Below are 23,429 nucleotides of genomic sequence, written 5' to 3'. Positions count from 1 at the left end.
CCTTCATATAAGATAGGGCCAGGGGCTATCCATAGTATTTAGTATATTGGGCAGACTGGATGGGCCAAATGGTTCTTATCTGCCGACACATTCTATGTTTCTATGTTTCTATGTTTCTGGAGAGGTAGAAGTTATTTCTCTAGCAGAGGAGATTCTAGGTTACAAAAAGAAAAGATACAATAAGTATCATATTTGTTCGCTACATTTTTCTGATGATAGTTTTATAGTCAATGCTGGCGGACGTTCGCTTCGGCCAGTAGCAAACCCTTCATTTTTTGAAAATTTTCTTGATTCCGAAAGAAAAGTTTTAGAGTCAAAAATTTCCAAGAAAAAACGACTTCAGAATCCAACAGGTTCCCAGCAGTCGGTTACTCCTTCATCATCAGAATCATCTATTCCAAATGAATCTCGTGGTCATACTGTATCCATATCGTCCATGCAAGTTCAACAAGTATTTGAGAATGTGGAAATTCTAATTTCCAAATTCACGGATGCTTCAACTCAGACAGAGTTAAATTTGACAAATTCAATAATTATTAGTACAGATAAAAATCTTACACTTAGGGAAGAAGAATCACCTTTACGTGAACATACAAATATTGTTCATGAATCCACCCCATTGCCTGATTGTTCTCAATTCCAAAATCGGCACCAAATTAATCCATTTATAAGACTTCTTTCTCCTATTGTATTTGAAAATGAAAAGATCTCCCAGCCACCGGAAGAAGACGGTAATAATGATGATCTGGTTAGTGGGATATTTCCGTTGACAGGTGACTTCGAGGATTCATACAATATTAGCAGTCTGGCTGACGCAGGGGAAATTCGTGATTCAAGAGACCACACATATGACCCTTTGATGGTAAGCCACTGCTCTTCTGATCAATTTGCTTTACAGTCTATGTTAGACATTGACCATGATAATTCTTTTCAAGATATGCAATATAAAAACATCGTAAAAGACACGAAATTGATTGTGAACGAAAGTTGTCTCGATGTACTGCTACGTCAGGTGAAGTGTCAGTATGTTGATTGCAATCTAACTGTGTTTTCAATTTCAAAAGAAAGGAAAGGATCAGCTGTAATAATTTGCGGTAGTTGTCGTAGCGGACATTCGTCTTTATTATGGCATACACAGCCTAAAATTGGACGTTTCTGGAGTGAAAATGTCCTTTTGGCAGCGTCAATACTCTGCAGTGGCCTAAACTATCAAAAAGTTCAGGAGTTGTTTGGAATTTTTTGCTTGAGCACATTTTCTGAGACCACATATTACCGTTGCCAAACCAAATTTCTGTTCCCCGCTATCGATATTGCCTGGAAGCAAGAAAAAAAAAAAATACAGGAAGATTTGAATGGTTTGCCAATTTGTTTAGCAGGAGATGGTCAATGTGATAGCCCCGGCCACTCCGCTAAATATTGTATTTACACTGTTATGGACCTGTACACTGAAAAAATTATAGATTTCGAAGTTGTACACAGAAGCCAGTGCAGTTCATCGGGAGCTATGGAGAAGTTTGGATTCCAAACAGTAATGGAACGAGTTAAAAACAATGGCTTTGACATATGTGTATTTGTCTCTGATAGACATGTCAGTATTCAAAAATTGATGCGCGAGGTGTACACTGACATAGATCATCAGTTTGACATTTGGCACTATGCTAAGTCAATCAAGAAAAGATTAATCAAGGCAAGTAACGGAAGAGCCGGAAAGGATCTAAAACCATGGATAGAAAAGATAATCAACCATTTCTGGTGGTGTGTTAAAACGTGTGACCACAATGCTTTTATTTTCCGGGAAAGATGGAATTCTGTTCTACATCATGTAGCCAACAGACATGAATGGGAAGATGGAGAACACTATAATAAGTGTGCCCACGATGAACTGCGACCTGAAGACACTTAAGTTTTGTGGCTTAGAAAGTAAAGTACTGCTTATCAAAAACTAGAAGAAATCATCAAAAACAAACAAATGACGAGCGATGTACCACACCTGATCCGAAATTGCCACACTGGACCTCTTGAAGTCTTCCACAGTTTAGTTTTAAAGTACAGAACAAAAAGAATACATTTCGGTATAGATGGAATGGAAACACGAACCAAACTGGCAATTTTGGCACACAATAATAATCTCGGAAGACCACAAGCTGTTGTTCACTTCCCAACTTCAGTGTCAGAACCCATTGGAACAAGAAGAACAAAATTAATACTTCCGAAGGGAAAAAAACACTGGATGGTGAAGAACGTTTATGAAGCAATGAGCGTTGAACATGTTACTCCGATTTTAGTTGATTGTTTGAAGTTAGCTGTAGGAGACATCACAGCAGAATGGAAGAGTCGAACACCTGATCTTCCACCCAACATTGCTAATGTAGAACGCCCGAAAAAGGAAGACATTCTACGGCAACATTGGTCACGTTTTCGTAAAAACTAATACAGTTCATCTGGGTTCAAGAAAAAGAATAAAAAATTTATCAAAAAAAAATAAATCCTGCTTTTCCGTTACTATGTTCAGTAAAAAGTTAGTTTTTAGAATGTTACGAGAACTAACTTTGTTGTTTAGTTATTTTACTTTAGTTAAATCTGTTGATATTCGTTTACCGAGACGGGACTGCACCACTAGTGCAAAGGGTAAGGCTAGCGCAAGTAGATCTGGCTCAAGGCAGTGACCATTATGCTTTTTCAATCAAAAGTTGTTGTTATATTACATTAAGAATGTAACTTAACTTTTTTTTTTTTTAGACATTATACCTGTGTGTAGGAGAAGTGCTGTCAAGCCATGGAGTCAAGGGGATCCGATTAGACTCCAAGGTGTGTTCACTGACAGTCTTATAATGTAGCCACAGTCCCTTGATTGACCCTTTTCCTCTCACAGAGACAGCACTGCATTACATTTCATTTTATGACCATGTCTTTTGTCCACAGGCTGATAGTAAACTGTACCAGCGTGTTGGACATGCCCAGGAAGGAAGGAACAACAAGTTTCCTGCCAGCCGTGGAGTCAAGGGGATCCGATTCGACTCCAAGGTGTGTTCACTGACAGTCTTATAATGTAGCCACAGTCCCTTGATTGACCATTTTCCTCTCACAGAGACAGCGCTGCAGTACATTTCATATTCTGACCATGTCTTTTGTCCACAGGATGACAGTAAACTGTACCAGCGTGTCGGACATGCCCGGGAAGGAACAACAAGTTTCCTGCCAGCCGTGGAGTCAAGGGGATCCGATTAGACTCCAAGGTGTGTTCACTGACAGTCTTATAATGTCGCTACAGTCCCTTGATTGACCCTTTTCCTCTCACAGAGACAGCGCTGCAGTACATTTCATATTCTGACCATGTCTTTTGTCCACAGGCTGACAGCCGAGGAACCACATTGACGGACTTGCCCTCGATCTACCATATCATCCTTTTAATTTGAAATTTATTTTAATAAAATTATGCCAATATATGTTTTTTATGAGAAATTGATATTTTTTAAAAATTAAATAAAAAATAACATATTATATACATTTTATGGATATCCTTTGCATAACTGTAATGAAATGTCAGAAAGCAAAACATTTTTTTAATTTATAATTGTTTTCTATCTTTGACATTTTTGCGTATTACAAAACATTATCTTTGTCGAGATTTTAGCTATTTCCTGTTGGCAAGGAGGTTACTATATACCGCTTTCTTACAGATGTGTAAGGAATATCCATAAACTTTGTGTGAGGTTTGGTAAAGGTTAGGGGTCCCTTCACACTAGCGACATGGCCATTCATCGGGACAATAGCCTGAATGAAATTTTTTTTTTTATAAATCTGAACACTCTTGAAAATTATGGAGGCGGGGGCGTCCCACTGCGAGAGCTTGAGGTACTAACAATAAAGAATGTTTGAATTTCAGTCCATCTATCTTTCGCAGTACACTTTGGTCTGCCTATAGTCAATGGTGACAGAGGGCCATCTCAGCAATAAACCTTATAAGTAGCTGTGCAGATCCCTAATCATTTTGACCTGCCCAGATAGCCTGACCGAGTGCCCTTCCGCAAGTGTGAAGGTACTCTATGAGGGGATATGGAGGAGGCCTTTTTTTATAATAAAATATGATATGTGTTTTTTATTTAATCTGACTATAATTTCTGTAAATTTTACATTTCTGCAATCTATAATATTGTTTTGGAACATTCAATAGCCAAATATTATGCTGTAACTTTCAAAGTTTTTAAGATATTTATTAATAAAAAGTAAAAAGATACATTCTAAAATTGTTACTTTATTACATAACTAGATAATTTTACAGTCTTTTCATAATATATTATGACGTTACTCCATTGCTAGATACTCTGCAGGCTCCTCTCTAAACATTAGAAAACCGCAATAATCTTGAAGTGGGTCTGGAAAAACTTCTCTTATGATCGTCACTGCACAAGAAGGAATAGGGCATCTTCTTCCAACGCCAAGATAGCCATGTATCCAAGCTGTAAAGCCACGATATGTTGTTTTTCTTAGTAGCCTAAAAAATATAAAAAAGTATATTGAATTTAAAATTAGACAATATAATAATTAGGTAAACCTATGGTTAGGTGTTCAGAGCAAAATGTTGCAGATTTTGTTTTCATGGAAGTAAATACACAAATAAGAACACCTGTTCAATTCTTTATCTGGAGGGGGACACAGCACTTCTCCAATTGCCCGCATGGACACCTCCACCCTTCCGCGATCTTGACAAAATTGTTGGAAATATTCATGTTCAATTACGCAACCGGTTTCAGTTACATACGGTTCAATATTTGAAATTTCTTTACAACAGATCGATTCTATGGCGGTTGGCATCGGTTTACAGTTAGTACACGTGCACCATTGGTTATTTCCAACTCTACTACTGTCCGACTCTTCATTTTCAATGCTCTCAACACTGTTATCTAATGTGGAATGAGTGGGGTTTTCTGGAAAACACGGTTCAGATTTATTGGTGACCCCGTACTTCTGTTGGAGACGTTTCTTTAGCCACTCCAACTATTAAAAAAATAAATAAAAAAATTGGATAAACAATGACCATAGGATGATAATACATTATCAACATTTTTTTTTATTTGTGAATTTACTTTTTCTGATCTTGCCGCAAAAACACTTGGTGGTAATTCATCAGACAAATTATCCATTTTCAGATCTGAGAATAATAAAAAATTTTTTTTAATAAATGCATCTTATCAATTACATTTTTTTGTAAGAGCAGAACTATAGAAGGATCTTGTAGTGAATTTATGAGGTAGTGCTCACTGTTTTAAAACGCTGTTACATGTTATTGCTGTCTGGGGTGGTGGTGGGGGTCCATGATAATGACCCCCATAATGCTCGTTGCCAGAGGGGGGGTTTTGCTGGGGGGGGCCTTGATCATGACCCCCTTTTTGCTGTCTGCCTGTGGGGGTCCATGATAATGACCCCCATTATGCTCGTTGCCAGAGGGGGGGGGGTTTTGCTGGGGGGGTAATGATTATGACCCCCTTATTGCTGTCTGCCTGTGGGGGTCCATGATAAAGACCCCCATAATGCTCGTTGCCACAGGGGGGGGTTTGGTGGGGGGGCATGATCATGACCCCCTTATTGCTGTCTGCCTGTGTGGGTGGGGGTCCATGATAATGACCCCCATTATGCTCGTTGCCAGAGGGGGGAGGGGTTTGCTGGGGGGCCATGATCATGACCCCCTTATTGCTGTCTGCCTGTGTGGATCCATGATAATGACCCCCATTATGCTCGTTGCCAGAGGGGGGGGGGGTTTTGCTGGGGGGGCATGATCATGACCCCATTATTGCTGTCTGCCTGTGTGGGTGTGGGTCCATGATAATGACCCCCATTATGCTCGTTGCCAGAGGGGGGAGGGGTTTGCTGGGGGGCCATGATCATGACCCCCTTATTGCTGTCTGCCTGTGTGGATCCATGATAATGACCCCCATTATGCTCGTTGCCAGAGGGGGGGGGGTTTTGCTGGGGGGGCATGATCATGACCCCCTTATTGCTGTCTGCCTGTGTGGGTGTGGGTCCATGATAATGACCCCCATTATGCTCCTTGCCAGAGGGGGGGGGTGGTTTTGCTGGGGGGGTCATGATCATGACCCCCTTATTGCTGTCTGCCTGTGGGGGTCCATGATAATGACCCCCATAATGCTCGTTGCCAGAGGGGGGGGTTTTGCTGGGGGGGTAATGATCATGACCCCCTTATTGCTGTCTGCCTGTGGGGGTCCATGATAATGACCCCCATTATGCTCGTTGCCAGAGGGGGGGGGGTTTCTGGGGGGGTAATGATCATGACCCCCTTATTGCTGTCTGTCTGTGGGTGGGTCCATGATAATGACCCCCATAATGCTTGTTGCCAGAGGGAAGGGGTTTGCTGGGGGGGCATGATCATGACCCCCTTATTGCTGTCTGCCTGTGGGGGTCCATGATAATGACCCCCATTATGCTCGTTGCCAGAGGGGGGGGGGTTTGCTGGGTGGGTCAGGATCATGACCCCCTTATTGCTGTCTGCCTGTGGGAGTCCATGATAATGACCCCCATAATGCTCGTTGCCAGAGGTAGGGGGTTTTGCTGGGGGGGTAATGATCATGACCCCCTTATTGCTGTCTGCCTGTGGGGGGGTCCATGATAATGACCCCCATAATGCTCGTTGCCAGAGGGGGGGGGTTTTGCTGGGGGGGCATGATCATGACCCCCTTATTGCTGTCTGCCTGTGGGGGTCCATGATAATGACCCCCATTATGCTCGTTGCCAGAGGGGGGGGTTTGCTGGGGGGGTAATGATCATGACCCCCTTATTGCTGTCTGCCTGTGGGGGGGTCCATGATAATGACCCCCATTATGCTCGTTGCCAGAGGGGGGGGGGGGTTTGCTGGGGGGGCATGATCATGACCCCCTTATTGCTGTCTGCCTGTAGGGGTGTCCATGATAATGACCCCCATAATGCTCGTTGCCAGAGGGGGGGGGGGGGTTTGCTGGGGGGGTCATGATCATGACTCCCATACTGATTACATATGGGGGTCCATGATCATGACCCCCATTATGCTTATTTCCCGAAGGGGGGGGGGAATGGTTTCTGCTGGGGGCATGATCATGACCCCCATGCTGATTGCCGGTAGCGGTCCATGATCAAGACCCCCATAATGCTCGTTGCCAGTGGGGTGCTGTGGCAGCTACTTATTTGCTCGATGTCTAGGGGTTGATTCTGATACTTACCCTGCCGCTCGTGCCGCTGCTTCCACACCCGTCGCGTACCTCGGCCGGTCAATCTGATCTTTCGCTGCAACAGGATGTTATGAAGCTAAAGTTCTCGCGAGAACTTTAGCTCCTTCTGCCTGGCTGAGAGACGAGCGCTCTGATTGGCTGCGCTCTCAGCCAAGGCCCATAGCAAAGAAAATAGTTTAGCAACGCCCCATACAAAAAAGCGCTTGAGTGACAGGCGCTGCAGCAGAACAAACGGGGCTATTATTTCAACATTCGGTGGTCGATTTGAAAGAAAAAAAAAAGGGGGAACATCAGTGGATGCCGGACTATTAGGTAGGGGAGTTAGTTTATTAAAATTATACTGATGAAAGGTCCTCTTTAATCAGCAGCCACTTGGTACAGCAGGCCTCAGGTAGAGCCTGTCTTTTTGATCTTAGTGCCCAGGGCTATAAACTCCCCTCTAATAAATGCCTTATGCGCTTCCCATACTATGGCATGAGAAATATTAGAGGGGAGGTTTTTCTGAAAATAAAGGGACAATTTATTTGTGATATTAGACAGGTTGTCGTCATTATCAAAAAGGGTCATTGAAACGCCATGTCCACTTTCTAATGGGAGGATTTAAAAAGATAATAATGTAGATACTGGGAGATGGTCCGAAATGTTACCTGACCAATAGATGATTGTAGGAGCAGGTCTAAATGGTTGTCAGATATTAGAATGTAGTCCTTTGAAAAGTGCGGTGGACAGCTGAGAAGAATGTAAAATCTTTCGAAGTAGCATTAAAGGTCCTCCAGGAATCCATTAAGGGGTTATCCCATCTTAGACAATGGGGGCATATCGCTAGGATATGTCCCCATTGTCTGATAGGTGTGGGTCTAACCTCTGGGAACCGCATCTACAAGCAGAATGGAGCGGAGATAGTTGAGGAGGGCGCACTGTGCATGCGCAGCCACCATCCATTCATTTCTCTGGGAAATGGGAGCGGTGCGCTCCCATTCACTTTTAATAGGAGAGGCGGGGAGCTGCACCTATCAGACAATGGGGGCGTATCCTAGCTATATGCCCCCATTGTCTAAGATGGGATAACCCCTTTAAGTTGGTATCCCTTAACACTTTTTGAATACCCCCAATCGTTTTTTGCGATGCAGCTGAGGCCCCAGTAGAAGTGTCCACCAGTAATGAGCGGCAGGAGCAATATTCGAATTTGAAATATTTCGCAAATATTTGGGCGAATATTTGTCATATATTCGTGAATTTGAGAATTTGTGATTTTCAGTAATTATTTTCTTGAATGCAAAAATCGGCAATTGTAAAATTCGCAATAAAAATTTGCGATAGGAAAATTTGCGATCAACACTACTCCTAAAGTCAAGGATATTGCATCCTTATCATTGGCCCACAATCAAGAAGCAATGAGGGATCATGGGTACTGATGAAGAAAAATCTAGAATATTCACGATAACGAAGATATAGCACTATATTCTAGATATTTGCGAATTCTCGCAGTGCCAATATTCAGCTTATTAGTCTTCAAGTACATCTCTTGCAGAAAAAAACTATCTGATTTGTTTTTCCTCAAGAGTGTGATGACCTGAGAACGTTTCTGTGGGCTATTGAAACCCCTGCCATTGAAAGATGTGGCTATTATATTCGCTATGATATCTGATTACACCATCCAGTGTGATATGCAGGGTAACATATCCTAGATGTGACTTAAGTGCTCACAAAAAACAGTCAAAACACAGTAAACCATAAACAAAAGATCTAAAAGCGATCTAAGAATAGTAACAAACATAACAGGTAATAATGACATCTTTCTGAGGGTTTGCTGTAGAGAGGTGATCCAAAACCAGGACCCCATAGCAGAGTATGTACAAAAAAGAGGGTAGATGAAAAACATCCTGATCTGGCAGTGCAGACCAGTACTCCATATTATTAAAGACCCAACTACTGGAGAGTTGAGCCTGATCCAACTAAAGAGTCTGTCCAACATAATGTAAGATAAAATAAAAAATAAATTAATACAATTAAATACAAATACTGATAATAGGGTAGATACACCAATAAGACATAAAGGCCCTAACCCGATGCCTATCAGGGCAGAATGGTTGATTATCGAAGTGTAGTACGCCGCTCCTGAGACTGCATACAATGTTATACCAACTTGAGTAATGTTGTAATGATTCCTTATGAAATATGCCACCTACTGTATGTCTCAGCTGTAGTGTCCTTTGGTAATGAGAAAGGGCATATAGGGTAGAGAACCCGAGGTAACAGGGCATTTCGGTCCATCAGCTCTAGGTGTCCAGTATTAAACACACAGTCTCACCAACGACTCACCAACCCAGAAGATGTGCCATAGACAATAGGTTGTAATCCACAGGGGAAAAGATGGCATGTCTCAAACAGCATCAGCCTCCTGCCAAATTAAAGGATATGCAAAATGGTAAGCAAAGCTGAGTATCAGCAGAAATGGACTCACTCCACTTGCTTTTTAGCACTTGGCAACTTGTGCTTGGTGACCACCAACCATGTCTTCAGTCGAGGCAAGGGCAGCAGCTTGTGTAAGGCATTATTGACCAGCAGCCATGAATCAATGTGAAGTGGTTCAATGCCCAATAGTGTTAGGGGTGCTAGCTCACTTGCGTGGGAGGGCACCGGGCAGTGTACTGGGTGGAGTCCAGTAGCGGAAGACCGCAAGGAGAGAGACGGGGTGGAGGCGTCCGGGTCGAGAGCAGAGATGTAGACGGTAGTAGAGGATCAAGCAAGAGAGTAGTCGGGGACGATTCCGAGGTTGGCAGCAGTCGAATTGGTAGTAGTAGCAACAGAGGAACAGCGGTAGATACAGCAGGATCAAGTTCAGGAGAACAATAACCAGCGGGGGTCAGGTGCAAGAGGCTGGGCTTATAAAGAGGAAGTAGCAGGTGCAAGGAATCACATCATTAACAAGGCAAGGCTGGAACAAGGTAGATCAAAGAATTCAGTAGAAGGAAAAGTCCAGAAGGGTTAGTAGTCTAGTGGCTAGAGCTAACACCTGGGACATGGCTGGTCATGGATTCGAATCCCGTCAAATAGGGACCACATTGCAGGCAAAAAGGATGTAAGTCCAAAAGTCCAAATGGATAGAGTCAACAATACATCACCTGATAGCTCGTCAAATAATCCGTAAGAGGCTTAAAGGTATGGCATTTGACCAATGTGGGGGGAGCTATGTCTTGAATATGGACTCCATCATGTGTCAGCTCTTTTCTCTTGCATGCTGCCTGGAGTAGAGCAGCAGTGTCCCTTAAACTGAGCAGGCCACAAATGACATCTTAAGGCAAAGGGGACCAGGTGAAGGGATCTGTGGATCCATTCAATAGCAATTGATTGCGCTCTCTCTTCCCCCAGAAGGCAGTTGATAGTGTATTCAGCGCAGTCTATAATTCTTGCGCCTGCTCCTGCTTTCTTGATCCTATCTGGGCTCCCGTATATTGTGACACAGGGGAGTTACGCACTGTAAGAAGGCACTGATTAGTCTCTAAGGAATTTATACTTCTGGCAGCGAGTCCTCACTGGGATCTCGCTGTCACAACCAGACAGCTGAGAAGCTCTGACAGGAGCCTTCCAGATCCTCCTCCTTGAGTTTCTTTGTTTTGGTTTCAGTTCCTCATCATGTTAGTCTATCTCAGCTGTCATGCAGTTGGACTGATTGCTTCCCTTTAAGTTCCTCCCCATTATGCAGTAGTGTGCGGCTTATACAACTTCCTGGAGTGTGTGTGCATGCTGTTCCTATTTCCCAGTCCTCTGCAAGATAAGTGCTGTTCCTTTATTTGTGATTTTCTGTCTGCTGGATTTCAGGAGACCCTGACTCCCTCCGTGTCTAGTGTAGGGAGCCGGTGGTCGTGTCCCCTCACTATTGTAGGGTCTTCAGGTATTAGATAGCCGAGGTACGTGGATATGCGCCCATCCACCTTTGGGGTGTTTGCATAGGCTGAGCAGTCAGGGAGAGTGTCAGGTCTCATGCAGGGGTCTCCCTTTTGTTCCTTAGTCGTGGATCCAGTGAGTCATTGATTATATTGCATTGTCTTGTTTCCTGTACATCATCCGTGACATTATAAGCCGCCAAAACCGTCTCAAGCATGGATCTGGTTTCACTTTTGGCTGAACGCTTCTAGGGTCTTTCATTGGAGGTAGCTGATCTCCGTAAGACTTCTTCTCAGTTTCAAGTGACCGGTTCAGCTTGCGTTCATGGAGTTTGTTCTGAGCCTAAGATCTCGCTCCCGGATACGTTCTCCGGGGGTAGTGAGTATTTTGTGCGTTTTAGAGAGGCTTGCAAACTCCATTTTCGCCTTCTTCCCCATTCCTCTGGTGATGAGGAACGGAGGGTGGGGATCATTATATCGCTGCTCAGGGGTAACGCTCAGTCCTGGGCCTTTTCGCTGCCGGAGGGGGCACGGCCCCTCCGTTCAGTGGATGAATTCTTTTTAGCCCTGGGTCAGATATATGATGATCCGGATCGTATTGCTCTGGCTGAGTCTAGACTACGTCTGTTATGCCAGGGTAAACAATCCGCAGAGATATACTGCTCAGAATTTCGGAGATGGGCAGCTGATACTGGTTGGAATGATGCTGCACTCCGAATTCAATTTTGCCATGGTCTTTCAGAGGGATTGAAGGATGCATTTGCCCTTCATGAGAGACCTACCTCCTTGGATTCTGCTATGTCTCAGGCCGTTTGTATTGACAGGCGTCTGAGAGAGAGAGGAGAGATCTCTCCTTCCTGTCATACTCAGTCCCGGGACAGTGCAGCGGTCTCATTCTGTGAGCAGGGGTCTCAGTCGCTGTCAGCCCCTTCTGAGCAGGAGCCCATGCAGCTGGGGTTGATTGCCTCTGACAATAGAGGATTCAGCGCGCATTGGAGGGTTTGTTTTTGTTGTGGAGGTATAAATCATTTGGCAAATGTTTGTCCCTCTAGGGCAGTGATGGCGAACCTATGGCACGGGTGCCAGAGGCGGCACTCAGAGCCCTCTCTATGGGCACTTGCACCCTGGAAAAGTCTATGGTGTACCAATATGCCTTATGCCTCCTGCACACGAACATGTTCACCCCGTGGCCGTGCTGCGGGTCGCAATGCATGAACACCAACCATGGGGCAGCCGCAGTGGATCGCGGACCCATTCACTTTAATGGGTCCGCGATCTGCAAAAAGATAGGACATGTTCTATCTTTTTTCGGAACGGAAGTACGGGATGAAACCCCATGGAAGCACTCCGTAGGGTTCCGTTCCGTGCTTCCGTTCCATTAAAGTGAATGGGTCCGCATCCGTGATGCGGAATGCACACGGAACGGTGCCCATGTATTGCGGATCCGCAAATGCGGGCCGCAATATAGCAACGGGACACCTACAGTCATGTGCAGGAGGCCTTAGACTTTTCCTGCCATTCATCAGCACAGGCGCACTATGAACAGCACAGGCAGCGCACTGAGTGTAAACAGGCTTTTATAGCGAAAAGTACATGGAAGATATACTATACTGGACTGTAGTATTCAGGGGAAATTCCCATGTTGGCACTTTGTGATAAATATGTGGGTTTTGGGGTGAAGTTTGGGCACTCTGTCTCTAAAAGGTTCGCCATCACTGCTCTAGGAGATTCAGGCAGTCTTCTGGGAGTAATAAAGAAACAAAAAGGAAAAAATCTTTTAAAAATGTTCCATCTGTTACTATTGGCAGGGTTGAGGCGGAAATTGAAGGTTTTCCGTTTGCTTGTAGTTCCCGTTTTGTCCTGCTTGCTAGGGTGGCGCTAGAGAGCAAGAACATTTTTTGTGAGATTTTTGTGGATAGTGGAGCAGCTGTCAATCTCATTGATAATCAATTTGCAATAACTCATGGTTTCCAGGTATGCACTTTGGGAAAGGATATTCCTGTTTTTGCTATTCATTCCGCTCCACTTTCTCAGAAATCATTAAAGGGCATAGTTCACAATATCCGTTTAATTGTGAGTGATGCTCATGTTGAGGATGTGTCATGTTTCGTCCTTAGCGGTTTGCCTACTCCTCTAGTGTTGGGGCTACCCTGGCTCACTAAACATAACCCCACCATTGATTGGCAAGCGAGGCAAATAAATGGTTGGAGTGACTTTTGCAGAGAGAATTGCCTCATGACATCTGTTTCTGAGGTTTCTACTAAGACTGTACCACCTTTCCTCTCTGAATTTTCGGATGTCTTCTCTGAGAGTGGAGTTCAGGATTTGCCTCCGCACAGGGAGTATGATTGCCCTATTAATCTCATCCCAGGCGCCAAGCTGCCTAAATCTCGTTTATACAATCTTTCCCAACCTGAGAGGGTCGCTATGCGTGCTTATATCTCTGAGAGTCTGAGAAGAGGACACATACGACCCTCGAAGTCACCTGTTGCTGCTGATTTTTTCTTTGTTAAGAAAAAAGATGGTTCTTTAAGACCTTGTCTGGATTTCAGGGAGCTGAACAGTATCACTATTCGTGACCCTTATCCGCTTCCTCTGATCCCGGACCTGTTTAACCAGGTTGTTGGGGCTAAAGTCTTTTCCAAATTAGACCTAAGAGGGGCATACAACTTGGTCAGGGTCAGAGAAGGAGACGAATGGAAGACGGCTTTCAATACCCCTGAGGGCCAATTTGAGAATTTGGTTATGCCTTTTGGTTTGATGAATGCCCCAGCCGTTTTTCAGCATTTCGTGAACAGCATTTTTTATCATTTAATGGGAAAATTTGTATTAGTGTATTTGGATGACATTTTGATTTTTTTCTCCTGATTTCAAGACTCATAAGGAACACTTACGTCAGGTCTTGCTCATCCTGTGGGAGAATAAATTATACGCGAAACTGGAAAAATGTGTGTTTGCGGTTCCAGAAATTAAATTTCTGGGGTTTCTTCTCTCCGCTTCTGGTTTTCCCATGGACCCCGAGAAGGTCCGCGCTGTGCTTGAGTGGGAGCTTCCTGAGAATCAGAAGGCGCTGATGCGTTTTTTGGGCTTTGCCAATTATTACAGGAAATTTATTTTGAATTATTCCTCTGTTGTTAAACCACTCACTGATATGACCAGAAAGGGGGTAGATTTTTCTTCCTGGTCGGTAGAGGCGCGTAAGGCCTTTTCTAATATCAAGGAGAGTTTTGCTTCCGCTCCCATCCTGGTACAACCGGATATTTCGTTACCCTTCATAGTTGAGGTTGATGCTTCTGAGGTAGGGGTGGGTGCGGTCTTGTCTCAGGGTTCCTCTCCTGCCAAATGGCAACCATGTGCCTTTTTCTCGAAGAAACTCTCCTTCGCAGAGAGAAATTATGATGTGGGAGATAGGGAATTGTTGGCCATCAAGTTGGCTTTTGAGGAATGGCGCCATTGGCTAGAGGGAGCCAGACACCCTATTACCGTGTTTACTGACCATAAAAATCTGGCCTACTTGGAGTCAGCCAAGCGTCTGAACCTGAGACAGGCCAGATGGTCTTTGTTCTTTTCAAGGTTTAATTTTGTTGTCACGTTCCGCCCTGGGGTTAAGAATGTGAAGGCAGATGCCCTGTCACGTTGTTTTCCGGGAGGTGGGAATTTTGAAGACCCGGGTCCCATTTTGGCTGAAGGTGTGGTGGTCTCTGCTCTTTTTCCTGAATTGGAGGCAGAGGTGCAGGCAGCCCAGTCAGAGGCTCCTGATCTTTGTCCTCCTGGAAGGTTGTTTGTGCCTCTCGCTTTGAGACACAAAATTTTTAAGGAACACCACGATACTGTCCTTGCTGGGCACCCAGGGGCAAGAGCCACACTGGATCTCATCGCTCGGAGATTCTGGTGGCCTGCGCTTCGTAAGTCGGTTGAGGGTTTTGTGGCAGCTTGCGAGACTTGCGCTCGTGCTAAAGTTCCTCATTCACGGCCATCAGGTCCTCTCCTTCCCTTACCCATTCCTTCCCGTCCTTGGACACATCTGTCCATGGACTTCATAACGGACTTGCCTCGTTCCTCGGGGAAGACTGTGATTCTGGTGGTGGTGGACCGTTTTAGCAAAATGGTGCATTTCATCCCTTTTCCTGGTTTGCCCAATGCTAAGACGCTGGCGCAGGCATTTATTGACCACATTGTCAAATTGCATGGTATTCCTTCAGACATAGTCTCTGATAGGGGGACACAGTTTGTTTCCAGATTCTGGAAGGCTTTCTGTTCTCGCTTGGGGGTTCGGTTGTCATTCTCTTCTGCTTTCCACCCGCAGTCGAATGGCCAGACAGAGCGCGTCAATCAGAATCTGGAGACATATCTGCGCTGTTTTGTAGCGGAGAATCAGGAGGATTGGTGTTCTTTTTTGTCCCTTGCTGAGTTTGCTTTAAATAACCGTCGTCAGGAGTCCTCTGATAAGTCACCATTTTTTGGTGCATATGGGTTTCATCCGCAGTTTGGGACTTTCTTGTGAGAGGGGTCTTCTGGTTTACCTGATGAGGACAGATTCTCCTCGTCTTTGTCATCTATTTGGCAAAAGATTCAGGATAATCTAAAGAGCATGAGTGAGAGATATAAGCGTGTGGCAGATAAGAGACGTGTGCCTGGTCCGGACCTGAATGTTGGTGATCTGGTGTGGTTGTCTACCAAAAATATCAAATTAAAGGTTCCCTCCTGGAAGTTGGGTCCTAGGTTTATTGGGCCTTACAAGATCCTGTCTGTCATCAATCCTGTTGCCTACCGTCTTGATCTTCCTCAGACTTGGAAGATCCATAATGTTTTCCATAAGTCCTTATTGAAACCTTATGTTCAACCTATTGTACCCTCGCCTTTGCCTCCTCCTCCGATTATGGTTGATGGAAATCTTGAATTTCAGGTCTCTAGGATTGTGGATTCTCGTCTTGTCCGCGGTTCCCTCCAGTACCTCGTTCATTGGGAGGGTTATGGTCCTGAGGAGAGGATGTGGGTCCCAGTGACGGACATTAAGGCCACTCGTCTCATCAGGGCTTTCCATAGGTCCCATCCTGAGAAGGTGGGCTCTGAGTGTCCGGAGTCCACTCGTAGAGGGAGGGGTACTGTCACAACCAGACAGCTGAGAAGCTCTGACAGGAGCCTTCCAGATCCTCCTCCTTGAGTTTCTTTGTTTTGGTTTCAGTTCCTCATCTTGTTAGTCTATCTCAGCTGTCATGCAGTTGGACTGATTGCTTCCCTTTAAGTTCCTCCCCATTATGCAGTAGTGTGCGGCTTATACAACTTCCTGGAGTGTGTGTGCATGCTGTTCCTATTTCCCAGTCCTCTGCAAGATAAGTGCTGTTCCTTTATTTGTGATTTTCTGTCTGCTGGATTTCATGAGACCCTGACTCCCTCCGTGTCTAGTGTAGGGAGCCGGTGGTCGTGTCCCCTTACTATTGTAGGGTCTTCAGGTATTAGATAGCCGAGGTACGTGGATATGCGCCCATCCACCTTTGGGGTGTTCGCATAGGCTGAGCAGTCAGGGAGAGTGGCAGGTCTCATGCAGGGGTCTCCCTTTTGTTCCTTAGTTGTGGATCCAGTGAGTCATTGATTATATTGCATTGTCTTGTTTCCTGTACACCATCCGTGACACTCGCAAGCCGTATGCCTCGGCATCCTCCTCCTCCCCCTCTGAGTCATGCAGGTTGGCCTGTTGCACCATCTTGTTCTCACGTGCTGGAGAGAGTGCCAGCTTTTTCCTGACAAAATGGTCCATCTCTGCTTGTCCTTTCTTGTGCTTTGGGGTCACAGGGTGTTCCCTGAACTTCTCTTTTCCAGATTTTGACCATAGTAAATCGTCTTAGGAGTCTTAAAACAGATTTGCACAGGTCTGTGGAGCTGTAGCTCTGTATCAGACCTCTGTCTTGCTCAGTGTTCAGGCTTTGCCCCCAGTGTAGACAAGCGCTATCTTTCAGCCTTTTTTATGCCATTTTCGAGGCCAAAATCAGGTGTGGATCCTAACAGGAGAGAAAGTATTAGGGCAAATACTACTTCTCCCTTTTTTTAATCCACTCCTGGTTTTGGCTTCAAAAACTGCATTAAAAAACCTGAACATATGTCAGCACCCTTAGCCAAATCCACGGTGGACAAAAATCAAATAAAAAAAAACTCATCTACACAACGTAAAATATCTAATGATTTTTGAGATTGCTGTAGGGAATGGGATTTATGATAAGTGCAGGGACTGATGTCTGATTTTTTTTGGACTGTGACTATGCTCCAAGATGACCTTGGGGAAACTATGCATTTGCCTATTGTATCATTTTGATACAATTCGAATTTTTATTCTAAGCAATTTATATAAACATTCATTTTGGCACTCTTTGTTGTGTTTACTAGCAATAAATAATGGTGCTTTCATTGCCTTTCCAATTAGTATGTCAAAGTAGTATGTAAGGCTACTTTCACACTAGCATTTTTGCTGGATCCGGCAGGGCTCAGCAAAAACTCTTCCATTACTGATAATACAACCATCTGCATACGTTATGAACGGATCCGGTTGTATTATCTTTAACATACCCAAGACGAATCTGTCATGAACTCCATTGAAAGTCAATGGGGGACGGATACATTTTCTATTGTGTCAGATTGTGTCAGAGAAAACTGATCCGTCCGCATTGACTTGCATTGAGGGTCATGACGGATCCGTTTTGCTCCGCATCCCAGGACAGAATGCAAACGGTTTGCTCTCCGGTATGAGAACGGAACCAAATGCATTTTGGAGCATTTCGTTCTGTTCAGCTACATTTTGTCCCCATTGACAATGAATGGGGACAAAACGGAAGCGTTATTTTTTTTCCGGTATCGAGACCCTATGACGGATCTCAATACCGGAAAATAGAAGTAGTGTGAAAGTAGCCTAACCTTACAAAAAAGACCAGCACTGCCAAATTACTTTATAACAACAATGACCTATCCTGTTTTTACATACTTGCTGATAGCTATTTTAAATGAGCCTTCGTCCATATCTGAAGACAGGTATGTATTACATTACATAATAGATAAAGAGTGGCATTATACTGAATCTCATTTCCTGTTTAGGACTTTAGTATTCAGCTTTAATGTGTGCTTCATTTGACCACCAGCAGATTCTTTCCTCTTGGTAAATTAATAGTGAATGATTAAATCACTGATGTCCAGTACTGAATGGTTCACAGAAGAACAAAGAGATAAATAAGGACTTGTCTGCCTACAGTAAGTAGGGAGCACTGAATTACATACAGTGGGATGCGAAAGTTTGGGCAACCTTGTTAATCGTCATGATTTTCCTATATAAATCGTTGGTTGTTACGATAAAAAATGTCAGTTAAATATATCATATAGGAGACACACACAGTGATATTTGAGAAGTGAAATGAAGTTTATTGGATTTACAGAAAGTGTGCTATAATTGTTTAAACAAAATTAAGCAGGTGTATAAATTTGGGCACTGTTGTCATTTTATTGATTCCAAAACCTTTAGAAGTAATTATTGGAACTCAAGTTGGCTTGGTAAGCTCAGTGACCCCTGACCTACATACACAGGTGAATCCAATTATGAGAAAGAGTATTTAAGGGGGTCAATTGTAAGTTTCCCTCCTCTTTTAATTTTCTCTGAAGAGTAGCAACATGGGGGTCTCAAAACAACTCTCAAATGACCTGAAGACAAAGATTGTTCACCATCATGGTTTAGGGGAAGGAAACAGAAAGATGTCTCAGAGATTTCAGCTGTCTGTTTCCACAGTTAGGAACATATTGAGGAAATGGAAGACCACAGGCTCAGTTCAAGTTAAAGAGGACCTTTCACTGATTATTACATTATGAACTAACTATACAGACATGTAGAGCGGCGCCCGGGGATCTCACTACACTTACTATTATCCCCGGGTGCCGCTCTGTTCTCCCGCTATGCCCTTCGGTATCTCCGCTCACTAAGTTATAGTAGGCGGAGATTCCAGTCACTAAGTTATAGTAGGCGGAGTCTGCCCTTGTTCTGCTCTAGCGCTGGCCAATCGCAGCGCAGAGCTCACAGCCTGGGAGGTTATTTTCTCCCAGGCTGTGAGCTCTGCAATGCGATTGGCCAGCGCTACAGAAGAACAAGGGCAGACTCCGCCTACCATAACTTAGTGAACGGAGATAACGGAGGGCATAGCAGGAGAACGGAGCGGCGCCCGGGGATAATAGTAAGTGCAGTGAGATCCCGGGGCGCTGCTCTCCATGTCTGTATAGTTAGTTCATAGAGTAATAATCGGTGAAAGGTCCTCTTTAAGGCTCGAAGTGGCAGACCAAGAAAAATCTCGGATAGACAGAAGCGACGAATGGTGAGAACAGTCAGAGTCAACCCACAGACCAGCACCAAAGACCTACAACATCATCTTGCTGCAGATGGACTCACTGTGCATCGTTCAACCATTTGGCGCACTTTACACAAGGAGATGCTGTATGCGAGAGTGATGCAGAGGAAGCCTTTTCTCCGCCCACAGCACAGAAAGTGCCGCTTGAGGTGGGCTAAAGCACATTTGGACAAGCCAGCTTCATTTTGGAATCTGTGGTGTGACTTAAAGAGAGCTGTCCATGCTCGGAAGCCATCAAACCTGAATGAACTAAAGATGTTTTGTAAAGAGGAATGGTGCAAAATACCTTCAACCAGAATCCAGACTCTCATTGGAACCTACAGGAAGCGTTTAGAGGCTGTAATTTCTGCCAAAGGAGGATCTGCTAAATATTGATTTCATTTATTTTTTGTGGTGCCCAAATTTATGCACCTGCCTAATTTTGTTTAAACAATTATAGCACACTTTCTGTAAATCCAATAAACTTAATTTCACTTCTCAAACATCACTGTGTGTGTCTCCTATATGATATATTTAACTGACATTTTTTATCGTAACAACCAACGATTTATACAGGAAAATCATGACGATTAACAAGGTTGCCCAAACTTTCGCATCCCACTGTACATAAGGCATTTGATCATCACGGAACATAAACATGTTCCTATAAAACATAATTTCTGGAAGCTTAACATTTCTGCAAAGTTCTCTCAGTTAATGAGCTATTTCCCTTTTCTCGAGTAATGAAACATTATTCAGAGTGAATTATGATGCAGAAAGCCAAATTTTATGTGTCCATATAAATAAAGGATGAACATATCTGTTCTAAAAGTCTTACTTTCTCACGCTTTGACAAGAGGTTATGCTGCCTCCATAACCAGTTCAGCTACAAAGAGCACAGTTGGATAAGTAAGGAGGTAACAAGCTACTGAAGAGCAAGTATTATCATATTTAATGCTTACTTATTGGGTGTTCACCTATATATAAAGTGTACCTAAGCTTTGGAATATACTTTATTAAAAACTATTTTAATGCAATAAAAACTATGTGCTGGCACTGGTATACTATGACATATGTGGTGTAGGCGCAGTAAGAAACTCTACGGCCGGCGATCACCTATTATTTACTTTGCCTGCCCCACAAACCGAATGGTACGGTGCAGGCATAGTAAAGTACACTTCAGCTTCTAGCTCTGCCTGGGGGCCCAAACCCATACATCTCTTTATCAAAAGACTATTATGGAAAGGGGACGTAGGGGCACATTTATTAAGACCGGCGTTTTAGACGCCGGTATTCATAAGCTCCTGCGTTGGCCGTGGTTTGCCGAAGTTATATACCGTAGATGCGGCAGCCTCACCGCCGATTCTAAATGTAACACAGATTCCTTTATGTCTTACATTTAGACCATTTTCTACACCTAAACCAGCCATCCCGTCCTCTTCCCTGACGTAACCATGCCCCCTTTTTTTAGATCTGGCGTAAACAGGAAAAAAGTCACAGATTCTGCCACAACATGACATGCAAAAAATTGCCACCATATATACTGTACGTCACAAAAGTGACATATATGTGTTCGTAAATGACCCCCATAGTTTATAAAAGTATGGTAAATTGCACTTTTTTTTTACCTTTTCGCAGGTATAAGAAATTAAAAAAAATATAGTATAATAAAAATAAAGCCCCATATATAACAAAAAAACACACACAAAATATTCACGTAGAAAAAAATTATGGCTTTCAAAGACCCATGTACAAAAAAATGTAACATGTGCCTGATCAGGAGGGGGGAGAAGGGGGTAAATGCCCCTGTCTTTAACTGGTTATTTAAATGCTGCTTTCTTATCATACAGTACTAGAGATGAGTGCATCAATTCTCAATTTGCCATTAAAAGATAATTTGTGGATCATTTTTTAATAAAAAAAAAAATCTGAGAGTGCAATGTGTTTTTAAATAGCTTGTTTGTTACTAATCGCTACCATGTGTCACTTTAACATTACTAATGTTTTTTGCCATTGAAAGGGGTTGGATACAGTCCTAGGAGACCTCAGAGTGTCATACACAACTTTTCAAGGAAATCTGAGTACTTTCAATTCAGGTCGAATTTATTAGAATGGAATCCGAGGATCGATTATTCAGAATTGGACCCAAAATGGACCCTCATGCTGAACTGCTTCCCTTGTTCCTGACCATAGAATCATAGAATCACTAGGGGAGCTCAGTGCATAGAGTTTACAGATTCCATAGAAAAGATATAAATTCCTAATCACTGAGCTAGTGGTGACTGTGGCAGACTGTTTTTTTTTTTTTTTTATATTTTGGAGGGAGCAGATCTTTATAAGAGAGATTTATCAATGTATGCTTGCATAGTTTAAAGAGGACCTTTCACCACTTCTGACATGTCTGTGTTAATAGCTTCATGCATTCCCCATGTATTAACAATTCTGGAATATATTTTCTGATGGCTCTATGTTGTATCATTCCTTTATTATTTCTACTAGAAGTTATGAATGAATTGCTATTAGCCTTCAATAAGGGTACAGAGGGGAGGTAACCAGTTGGGGATGTGTACCTGCACAGACTCACTCTATCCAATCAGTGCTGCCATTTTCAGACTGTGCAGGTACACCCCCCCCCCACCCCCCAACTTGTTACCACCCCTCTGTACCCTTACTGAAGGCTAATAGCAATTAATTTATAACTTCTAGTGTAAATAATAAAGGAATGACCCAATATAGATCCATAAGAATAGATACTCCAGGATTGTTAGTACGTGGAGAATGCATGTAGCTATTAAAATAGGCATTTCAGGAGAGGTGAAAAGTCCACTTTAAATACATTGAGAAACATGGTGCTCAGAATGAGTACCATATTTATGAAGCATCTGTTACACATTTTCTGACATTCAAGTCAGGTATAGAGGGTTCTTCCACCAAAAAAAAAAAAGCGAAATCTCAATGGGTGGGATCCATACTAAGTTTCGCTAATGGGCCGATGAGATCTGTGTATGCCTCTGGTACATTCTCTTGAAGTACAAGAGATATCATTATTAGAGATGAGCGTATTTCTCAAAAATTCTGAATTGCTGTATTTTCCAAAAAGATTTGATTTGATCCAAATTAATTTGTGGTAAATCGCATGAAAAAAAATGCTATTTCCTGGCTGCAGAGAGCCTGTATAGTGGTGTAGAAAACTGTGCCTTGCAGTAACACGCATAAAGAGTCTGCTGTGGTAGTGAAACAATACTGAGAGTCAGTATAACACAGAGGTGACAGGCGTCGCTCTTAGAATCACTGCACACTTCACTTACAGTCAGGTCCATATATTGGGACATCGACACAATTCTAACATTTTTGGCTCTATACACCACCACAACGGATTTGAAATGAAACGAATAAGGGCTCTTTCACACTTGCGTTGTCCGGATCCGGCATGTACTCCACTTGCCGGAATTACACTCCGGATCCGGAAAAACGCAAGTGTACTGAAAGCATTTGAAGACGGAACCGTCTTCAAAATGCTTTCAGTGTTACTATGGCAGCCAGGACGCTATTAAAGTCCTGGTTGCCATAGTAGGAGCGGGGGAGCGGTATACTTACAGTCCGTGCGGCTCCCGGGGCGCTCCAGAATGACGTCAGAGCGCCCCATGCGCATGGATGACGTGTCCAATGCGATCACATGATCCATGCGCTTGGGGCGCCCTGACGTCACTCTGGAGCGCCCCGGGAGCCGCACGGACGGTAAGTATGCTGCTCCCCCGCTCCCCACTACACTTTACCATGGCTGCCAGGACTTTAGCGTCCCGGCAGCCATGGTAACCATTCAGAAAAAGCTAAATGTCGGCTCCGGCAATGCGCCGAAACGACGTTTAGCTTAAGGCCGGATCCGGATCAATGCCTTTCAATGGGCATTAATTCCGGATCCGGCATTGCGGTAAGTGTTCCGGATTTTTGGCCGGAGCAAAAAGCGC

General features: G+C 43.7%; 1 long non-coding RNA gene across 1 annotated transcript; it reads left to right on the top strand.

Moving 5' to 3' along the window:
- The first annotated feature begins 389 nt into the window (after positions 1–389).
- On the top strand, positions 390–3,562 carry LOC120987051. Its single transcript, XR_005775896.1, has 5 exons — positions 390–862; positions 936–1,012; positions 2,740–2,808; positions 3,139–3,236; positions 3,351–3,562. It is a non-coding gene; the product is annotated as an uncharacterized LOC120987051 (long non-coding RNA).
- Positions 3,563–23,429: the final 19,867 nt, after the last annotated feature.

The sequence above is a fragment of the Bufo bufo genome, chromosome 1 (assembly GCF_905171765.1).
Source record: "Bufo bufo chromosome 1, aBufBuf1.1, whole genome shotgun sequence".
In the NCBI taxonomy this organism is placed as follows: Eukaryota; Metazoa; Chordata; class Amphibia; order Anura; family Bufonidae; genus Bufo; species Bufo bufo.
Note: the sequence above shows the minus strand (reverse complement) of the source record. Positions and strands in the feature narration are given on the sequence as shown.